The following is a 9,608-nucleotide window of genomic DNA, read 5'->3' as shown; positions in this document are numbered from 1 at the left end:
TATAGACGTTGTGGAGTTAGCAGGCACTGTGGAAGTCACTGGAGAAGACCAACCTGGGTTAGAAGCTAAGCTCTGTCTCACTGGCTATATGCCTGGGCATGGCATTTAACCTCTCTGAGCCTTGGTGCCCTCCAGTGTAAAATGAAGAAGTTAACATTTACCTTGGAGAGACTTGGACGGTTTCGATGTAATTAATACACAGCCTCTGGCACAACGCAGGTGCTTAGTAAGTGGAGGACACTGTGATTCTTATTACTCAAGCCCTAAGAAGTGAAATTAGCTGATATTAGAAAGAACTTTCTGGGACTTCCTTGGCGGTCCAGTGGTTAAGAATCCGCCTTCCAATGCAGGGGATGCGGGTTCGATCCCTGGTCAAGGAGCTAAGATCCCACATGCTGCGGGGCAACTAAGCCTGCGTGCCACAACTACTGAGCCCACGTGCCTCAACTAGAGAGAAGCCAGCATGCCACATGAAGATCCCGCGTGCTGCAACTGCAACCCAATGCAGCCAAAAATAAATAAATAAATATTTTTAAAACAATAATTAAAAAAAGAAGAAAGAACCTTCTGATCTCAGTACTCAGTTCAGTTCTCCCCATCTGCCACATTCTGCACAATGTAGACAGCACGCTTGAGAAGCCTCCTTGCCTCTCCTTTTTCCACTCTGGTCAGGAACCAGTTAATCAAACTACCCTCTGCAGTTAGACAATCACTGTCTGTTGTTAAGGATGTTCCTGGCCACAGGCCTCAAACCAGGGATAGAAACTATTCCAAGGAAAGAAGGAGGGGAGCCAGATGGGAGACGGTGGGCCTTGGGCCCCTGCAAGCCACCAGCAGCCTCTGCCCATAGGTTAGTTGTTAAGTGTCACTTATGCCCCAAAAGTGGTAGGAAGTGCTAGCACCCAGGACCCAGGCTTCCTGACTGGGCTGCCCCATCATGCAAGGTCTGTAGCTGTTCTGAAATACTCTCAGGTAGTTACACTAACTGATTCATTCTTGAAGAGAGGAGTTATAGAAATAAAAGCGAGCATTATTTTTGTCTGGACTATCTGGTCTTCAAAATTCTAAGTACACCAGAACCACCTTTTATTAGAGATTTAAAAAATTCTCTTGATTACGGGTATGGGTATCCAGACCTACTGCTTTAAAGATCAATAGTAGTACAATGTCTCTGAATCTTTAAGATCACTACCCTTTATCAAACGTCACTGTTATTATCATCTCCACTGACAGATAACATCACTCAGTTTCGGAGGGGCAGACCTAAGATTTCAACTGCGATTTACATGACTTCCAAGCCCAAGCATTTAAACATTTAACATTCCATTACACTGCTACCATAGCTAAGAGGATAACTGTGGGCCTTGGTCTCCACATTTTTTCCCCCAGAATCACAGACTATTTGATTTTGTCTACCTATGTGCTTGGTACAATTCTCACTTAGGATGGACCTGTCAATTGTGGAATAACTGATCTCTTGACCAGAGCCAGCCCACTTCATAGGGGTCTTTAGAGACCAAAAGAGATAAGGAATATGAATATCTTTAACTAAAAGGCAAGATCCTCTAACTGTAAGGGATGCTGCTGCTTATTATTACTGAGTCTCCCCTGCTACAGGGGCTATTTTCCAATATGCGATGTGGTGCTTATATTTATTTATATGCTCGATAAATATTTGTTGCCTATTGAATATGTTGTTCTATGAAGAGCAACTGTTAATACAGTCTTAATAACAATAGTGGTAGTAGTTTCTTCTAATCACACTCTCTGGGACTACCACTGTGTCTGTCAGTAGAATTTCCCTCCAAATTCCTAGCAACGAACCACATTTAAGTGCCAGGGAATCTCAAGAACAGAGCCAGTTTCCAAAAAATATAAATCCACATTTAGACCAAGACTAGTTTCTAGTCTAGCAGAATCAATCAAATAATAATAAACTCCTACCTTAGCTGAGAATAGGGTTGGGTCTCTTGGAGGACAAAAGAGAAACATACTCAAGGCTCTAGCAACTCAACAATTTAAGCCAAAGGGGAATATGTTGAGAAGTCCAAGGGTGGCTCCACCTTCAGGCTCCATTTGCTCTTTCCCCTCTCGCTCTAGGACTTGGCTCTGCTTACTTCTGCTTCTCCTGGAGCAGTTGCCTGACTTTCTCCTTCAGACAAGCTTTTCTCCATGACACAGGAAAGCTGGCCACTGATAGTCCAAGCCAACTTCCCTAGAGCAGATTTAGAGGAGAGAAACCTGCTGTCTTCCAGGTCTGTATAGCAAATCACAGGGAAGAACTGAATGGCTTTGCAAAACCAGCCATCATGGAAGTGGGTGACTAACTAGACCTGGGTGGTGTGTCATCCCTGTGGTGAGGGGCCATGCTGGACACCAGGAGACCCTGGGATTGACAGTTTCACCTGAATGACATGGGATGAGGAGGGGCAGTTCCCAAAGGAAAGGGGGTGCAGGGCAGACAAAAACAACAGGTGTCCACTACAATAGCACTTGTTCTCAGGTTGCGTAGAGACATGACTTATCCACCAAAACAATCAGAGAAGGATAAAAACAGTAGTGCATTCACATGCCCAAGCCTTGAGTCAAAGCCCTTCAGGAAAAGGAAGTGATCTGATGGCCTAAAGGAGATTCTTTAGAACAGGAGAAAGACACAAATATTTTGGTCAGCTTCCCTCCCCCTACTTGAGAATTATCATCATAATCACCTTATTCTCCAAATTAAGTTTGGAAACTGCATTTGATAATCATGCAGACAATTAGCCAGAATGTTTGAGATTGGGATCCTTTGGGAAAACCTGGAAGATTTGGTCAACATAATCTTACTCATTGAGAGAACGGGCCTGATGAAGGATTTTTTTCTTTGACTTACAAATAACTTTTCTTTCTGATTATAAATGGGTGTGTTTATTGCAGAAATTTTGGAAAATACAGAACAGTACACAAATGAAAATAAAAACCACTCTTGCATTTGTTAGGACTGGGTGTGACTGCAAGTGAGAGGAACCCCAAGATAACAATGGCTTAAACAGGAGTGAAGTTTATTTTGCTCAAAGCTACACGAAGTCCAAAAGTCCAGGCTGGCATGGGAGTTCTCACGGAGGCCTCAGGATGCCCAGGCTCCTTCCAGCTCACTACTCTGCCTTCCCTGCAGTGAGGCCTGCATCCTCATAATCTAAGCTAGCAGAGCAGAAAGGAAGCAAGAAGAGAAAAGGATAAAGAGGCCAAGGACCCATGACGGCTATCTCCTAGGGAAGGTTCTCATAAGTAGCAACACAACACGTCCATACCATCCCATTGGTAAGAATGTAGTCACATGGCCACATCTACCTGCTGGGAAGACTGGGAAGTGTAGTCTTTTTTCTGGGTGGCTATTTGCCCAGGTAAAACCCTATTATCATAGAACAATGGCTTTTGAGGCAACTAGGGGTCTCTGATAAACCTGTAACCATTAACACCCAGAGATAACCACTGTTAACATCTTGGTATACGTCATTTATACACACATACAAAACCACACACACACCTGCACATAGAAAAATAGATATAGGTATATGTAGACATATAGATAATGATACTTGATGTATATATGTGTGTGAGTGTATAGATGTGTGTGTGTGTAAGTATATATGTGTGTGTATTTTTATAATTTATATGAACATATAAATATTTTAAATGAAATTGAGATCCCACCAATTATACTATTTTCTCATCCTCCTTTTTTGAAAAATTGCAGACCTTAAATAAATTCTCTTTTATTATCTATTTTAGCACTGAGTCATTTAATAATTACAGTTAGAATAATGTAATATTTTATGATTTTCTTTTAAATACATGTTTTTCCTTTATAAATCCTGGTTCATGAAGTTTTATTTATTTTGAAATCACTGTAGATGCACAGGAGGTTGAAAGTAAGGTACACCAAGGCCCATGCATTCTTCCCCTGCCTCCTCCAATGGTAACATCTTATACAGCAGTGGTACAGTATCAAAGCCAAGATATTGACACTGGTACAGTCCATAGAACTTATTTAGATTTCACTAGTTATACATGGACTCATGTGTAGCCTTACATAACCATCACCACAATCAAGAAACTCAGTTCTACTATCCTTTGTGTCATGCCTTCAGAGCCACACCCATCCCATCCCCCCACTCATCCCTAACTCTTGGCAACCAGGAATCCATTCTTTATCTCCATAATTATGTTTTATCATTAATGTTACACAAATGGAATTAGGTAGTATGTATACTTTTGAGATTGGTTTTCACTCAGTGTAATTGTCTAGAGGTTCATCTAAGTTGTTGCATACACCACTAGTTCCTTCTTACTGCTGAGCTGTATTCCACGGTATGCATCCACTGCAGTTTGTTTAAACATTAACCAATCGGAGAACATTTATTTGGGTAGTTTTCAGTTCGGGGCTATCATGAATAAAGCTGCTATGAACATTCATGTACAACTTCCTATTTGGACATAAGTGCTCATTTCTCTGGGATAAATGACCAACAGTGTAATTGCTGGGTTGCATTATAAGTCCATTTTCAGTTTTGAAAGGAACTGCCAAACTATTTTCCAGAGTGATTGAAACTTAACAGTATGTTGTCAACAATTCTCCTTATCATTAAGCACTTCCTATGTCATTAAATATTCTTCTAAAACATGATATTCCATTGCATGGCCATACTATAATTTCCAAACAATTTCCTAATTTTGAATTTTAGGAATATTCTTATTTTTGTGTTATAAATAATAAAGTGAAAAATATTGTGGATAAATCTTTGTGCCTATTTCTGATTATTTCCTTAGGATAAATTTTTAGACATAAATATGCTGGTTTAAAGGGTATGAAAAAAAATTTTAAAGTCTTTTGCTTTTTTTTTTTTAATTGTCCTATTAAAGGTTTCAATTTACAATCCCACAGCAACATATGAGAATTGGGCAAAGTTTCTAAAAATACTCATATTTCAACATAAACTGCAGTCAAACAGTTGGTATCCTTAATATATAAATATATCTTATAAGTCAACTAGAAAAAATAAATACCCAAAATCAAGATGCTTTGGGCTGCAAATGACAGAAAATTCCAATTAAAATTATATAAGCAATAGAGAAATTTATCACTTCATATAATAAGAAGTCTAAAGGTAGGGCAACTTCTGAATTTGTCGATTTCACACAACTTTAAGAAAAAGGCACCACGATATATAGACTAATGGTGCAGGCTCTGAAGCTAGATTGTTGGGTTTACATCCCAACCCTTCCATTTACTGAGTGTGTGACACTGAGCAAGTTACTTATCTTATTTATGCCTTAGGTTCCTCTTTTAAAAATGGTTATATTAATAGTATCTGTCTCAAAGGATTGTTTTAAGGATGAAGAGTTAATATATGTAAACTATCCATTAAGTATTGACATTATCAAGAGTCTAGGTTCTTTCTGTTTTTCTGTTCTGAAATCCTCAGAATGTTAACATTATCCTCAGTCTTAAGACCTCATGGTCACAAGATAGCTGCATTAACTCTAGGAATCTCATCCAAGAAGTCCAGAAATAGAAGAGATTACGTAGTCTGTTTCTTTCTTAAGAACAGGGAAATCTTTCCAGGAAGTCCCAAACAGATTTTCCTTACATCTCACTAACTAGAAAGTGTGTTATTCTACACCAATCTGTAAAAAAAAAAAGTAGAATGGAATTACTATGATTGGCTTAGACCAATCAGGATTTATTCATAAGCTAAAACCACCTTCCCTGTGGGTAGAAACAAAACAAAATCAGTTATTTTTAACAAGGAAGAGAAAAATGGATATTGAATGAACAATCAGAATGTCTGCTATACATCATATTAGAAAAATGGGCAAACCACATGCACCAGTAATTCATAGGAGAAGCAATGCAAATGGTAAATAAACATGAAAAAGGCTCATCTTGATTAATGAGCAAAGGAATGAAAATTAAAAGGAGTTTCTGTATTTTCTCTACCAATTTGGCAATGATGAAAAAGAATGATAATCATCTACAGTAGTGACAAATATATAAGATGCCTAGGAATAAATTTTATACACAAGATGTGCAAGACCTAAATGGAGAAAATTTTAAAATTTTACTGGACAACATTAAAGAAGACCTAAATAAGAAGAGATATACACCACGTTCATGGATAGTAAGACTCAGTATCTTAAAGATGTCAATTGTCCTCAAATTGATATAGAGGTTTAAAGCAATGTCAGTCAAAATCTCAATACAGTGTTTTGGTTTTTGTTTTGAGAAATAGACAATTTATTTCTAAAATATCTATGAAAGAGCAAAGGCCCAAAACTAGTCAGGACACTCTTAAAGAAAGGAATATGGTAAGGGAGTTTTTCTTACCAGAGAGCAAGACTTAAAAAAAATAAGACAGTAATAATTAAGATAATGTAATACTGCCTCAGGGATAAGCAAATTTAGCAATGGAACAAAATACAGGGCCCCAAAACAGACTCACACAATATACAAACTTCACATAGTACAATGGTAGCACTGAAAATCACTGAAGAAAGAATGGAAAAAGAAAATAAAATTGGATCCCAGCTCTTACCCTACATAGAAAGTAATTCAAAATTATGTGTAAAGGCAATTTTTAAAATACAGGAGATTATCTTTATGCCTTTATATTAGGGAAGGATTTTCTAAATAAAACACAAAAAGCATTAACTATAAAAGACAAGATTGATACATTTAATCACATTAAAATCAAGAACTCTGTTCAAAGACATCTCAAAGTGAGTAAAAAGACAAGCCATAAACTAAGAAAAAAATTAGTATTCAGGATATACAAGGAACGCCTACAAATCTATTAGAAAAAGATTTTTTTTTAACCAAAAGCAAGTAGGTAAAAGACACAAGTAGATATTTCACAAAGCAGAAAAAACACATGGCCAATAAACATATGGAAAAAGAAAAAAAAGAACAACCTCATTAGTAATCAGGAAAACAAATTAAGATTCCAATGATATATCCTTTTATATCCACCTGATTCCACCCCCACCCCCCAAAATAGTTGATAATACCAAGTGTTGGTAAGCTAGAACTCTTTAAGCCCTACTGCAGGGAGCATAAATTGATTTAACCACTTTGGAATACTAGCACTATTTGTAAAGTTGAATGTTCACATAGCCTATGACCCAGCTGTTCCACTTGTAGGTATGCCAAGATATACAAAAGAATATTTATAGTTTATATTCTCTCACCCCCCAAAAAGATTGGAAACAACCCAAATATCTGTTGAAGGAAAATGAATACATAAATTGTGGTATAGTCACATGATGGAACATTACACAGCAGTGCAAACAAGAGAACTACAGATACATATAACAAGATGGATGAATTTTAGCAACATCATACTAAGTAAAAACAGCAACTTGTAGAAGATTACATTATAATACCATTTGTAAAAAAACTCCAAAACAAGCAAGATTAATCACTATGTTGTTTAGGAATTGTAAATATAAATTATTTTTTCATAAAGCAAAGGAATATCAATCAAAATTTAGTTTAGTGGTTATCCTTGGGTGTGGTAGAAGGCAGGGAAATGGGTTAGGAAAAGAGCACACACATTGATGTGATGGTACTGGTACTTTCTGTGTCTATGAATTTGAGATTTTTAGTTTTCAAGTTGACAGATGGGCCCATGGGTGTTCATTTTGTTGTCAAGTTTCATAACTTGCATATACATACGCACATATTCTTTTGTATGTATAAAATAGTACGTACCTTATTTTTTAACGGCTTTATACCTGGAAAAATAATGACAATATCCAAAATTGGCCAGAACATAAGTGCCAGCAAGCATGTAAACGCATAGAATTTTTTGGACATTTTAAACTTAACACACAGTAAAATTGACAAATATTTTATGGCTTTTGGGAGCTACTATGTTTTCAATCTTGGTTTCTGATTATTCATCAGTAGTATACAGAAATATGATAAATTTTTGTGTGTTGACCTTGTATCCTTGCTAAATTCATGTATTAGTTCTAGGAGGCTTTTTCTTATTATTGTTGATTCTTTGGGAATTTCTATGTAGACAATGATGTTTTCTGTTAATAGGGACAGTTTTCTTTCTTTCCAGTCTGTATGTTTTTAAAATTTCTTTTTCTTGCCTTATTGCACTGGCTAGATCTTTGAGTATAATATTAAATAAGAGTAGTGAGAGTGGACATCCTTGCCTTGTTCCTGATCTTAGAGAGAAAGCAGTCTTTCACCATAAAGTATGACGTTAGGTATAGGATTTTGTAGATGTCCCTTATCATGCTGAAGAATTTCCTTTCTATTGCTAGTTGTCTGAGAGGTTTTGTGTTTTTTTTTTTATATTCAATGGCTGTTGATTTTTGTCAAATGCTTCTTGCATCAATTGATATGATCCTGTGGTTTTACTTTTCAGAATATTAATATGGTTTCTCAAATTGATTTTTGAATATTAAAACAGCTTTGCATTCCAGGTTTAAATTCTACTTGATAATTATGCATTAATCTTTTATGTATTGATGGATTTGGTTTGCTAATAATTTGTTGCAGATCTTTGTATCTGCATTCATGAGGGACACTGGTCTGCAATTTTCTTTTCTTGTACTATCTTTGTCTGATTTTCGTATTGATATTTTTTTTGGAGGGCAATTTGTCAACTGTAACAACAGTCTTAGAAATGTGTGTGCCCAAGGACTTCACTTCTAAGAATTTATCTTAAGGAAATAGAGATTCTCATTACACACAGACTTTGGGTTCAGACACACCTGGATTTAAATATAAACGCATTCCCTTACTAACTGCTTAAGTTCTGTGGCTCTGTTTCCTGATCTGTAAAATGAGGATAAGAGGACCTACCTCACAGAGATGCATTAGATGAGACAATTCACACACAGTATCCAACACCTAGTAAGCTTTAGGTAAATGGTAGCTCTTGGTGTTATGTTATACTCTCTAGTCTCTGTAGTCTGTCCAGATGGAAGGATATCATCTTTGCTCCCATATTAACTCCCACTCTGAATCTCCTTATTGGTGGGTATTCGATCTCCTCATCCCCGATTCCTGTCTTATATTATGCGTGCTAGACGTTTAAAAGGAAAGGGCAAAGGCAAACAAACAAACAATATATATATTGTCCCTGCCGTCAGGGAGCTCAATCTATTAGAAAGACAGAGGCGCAAACGAACCAGTAACACGCAGTGTAACAGCATTATCATGGGGCGTCGGCCCATGGGGTAGCTGACCCTGGACGCACACTCTGAGCGTCTGTGTCTGGAGGCTGGGCCGTCACCGGAGCTGAGGGACCGGGAAAGAGGGCGGCAACTTCTCCAGCGTAGCCTCGGGTAGTGGTGGGGGTCGTTCAGACTGGCTGTTTCCACAACTGGTCTAGCCACCCTCTTGAGGCCTCACTTGCAAGGTCTTCAGCGTCTGAGGAAGCAAGAATGGTCACTTCCGGTCCTCCAACCTCGGAGGCGCGCGGACGCTCGGCCGTAACTGAACAACTCGAGCTCCAAGTCTCTGATTGGCTCTGGCAGGTGTGGGGGCGGGATGTGGCAGCGAGAGGCGTGGCCCTGCCGTCTCCCAAACTGGAGTCTTCCTCGCAGAG

This window comes from Lagenorhynchus albirostris, chromosome 1 (assembly GCF_949774975.1).
Source record: "Lagenorhynchus albirostris chromosome 1, mLagAlb1.1, whole genome shotgun sequence".
NCBI classification, from domain to species: Eukaryota; Metazoa; Chordata; class Mammalia; order Artiodactyla; family Delphinidae; genus Lagenorhynchus; species Lagenorhynchus albirostris.
The sequence above is the reverse complement of the archived record's forward strand: the minus strand, read 5'-3'. Positions refer to the sequence as shown.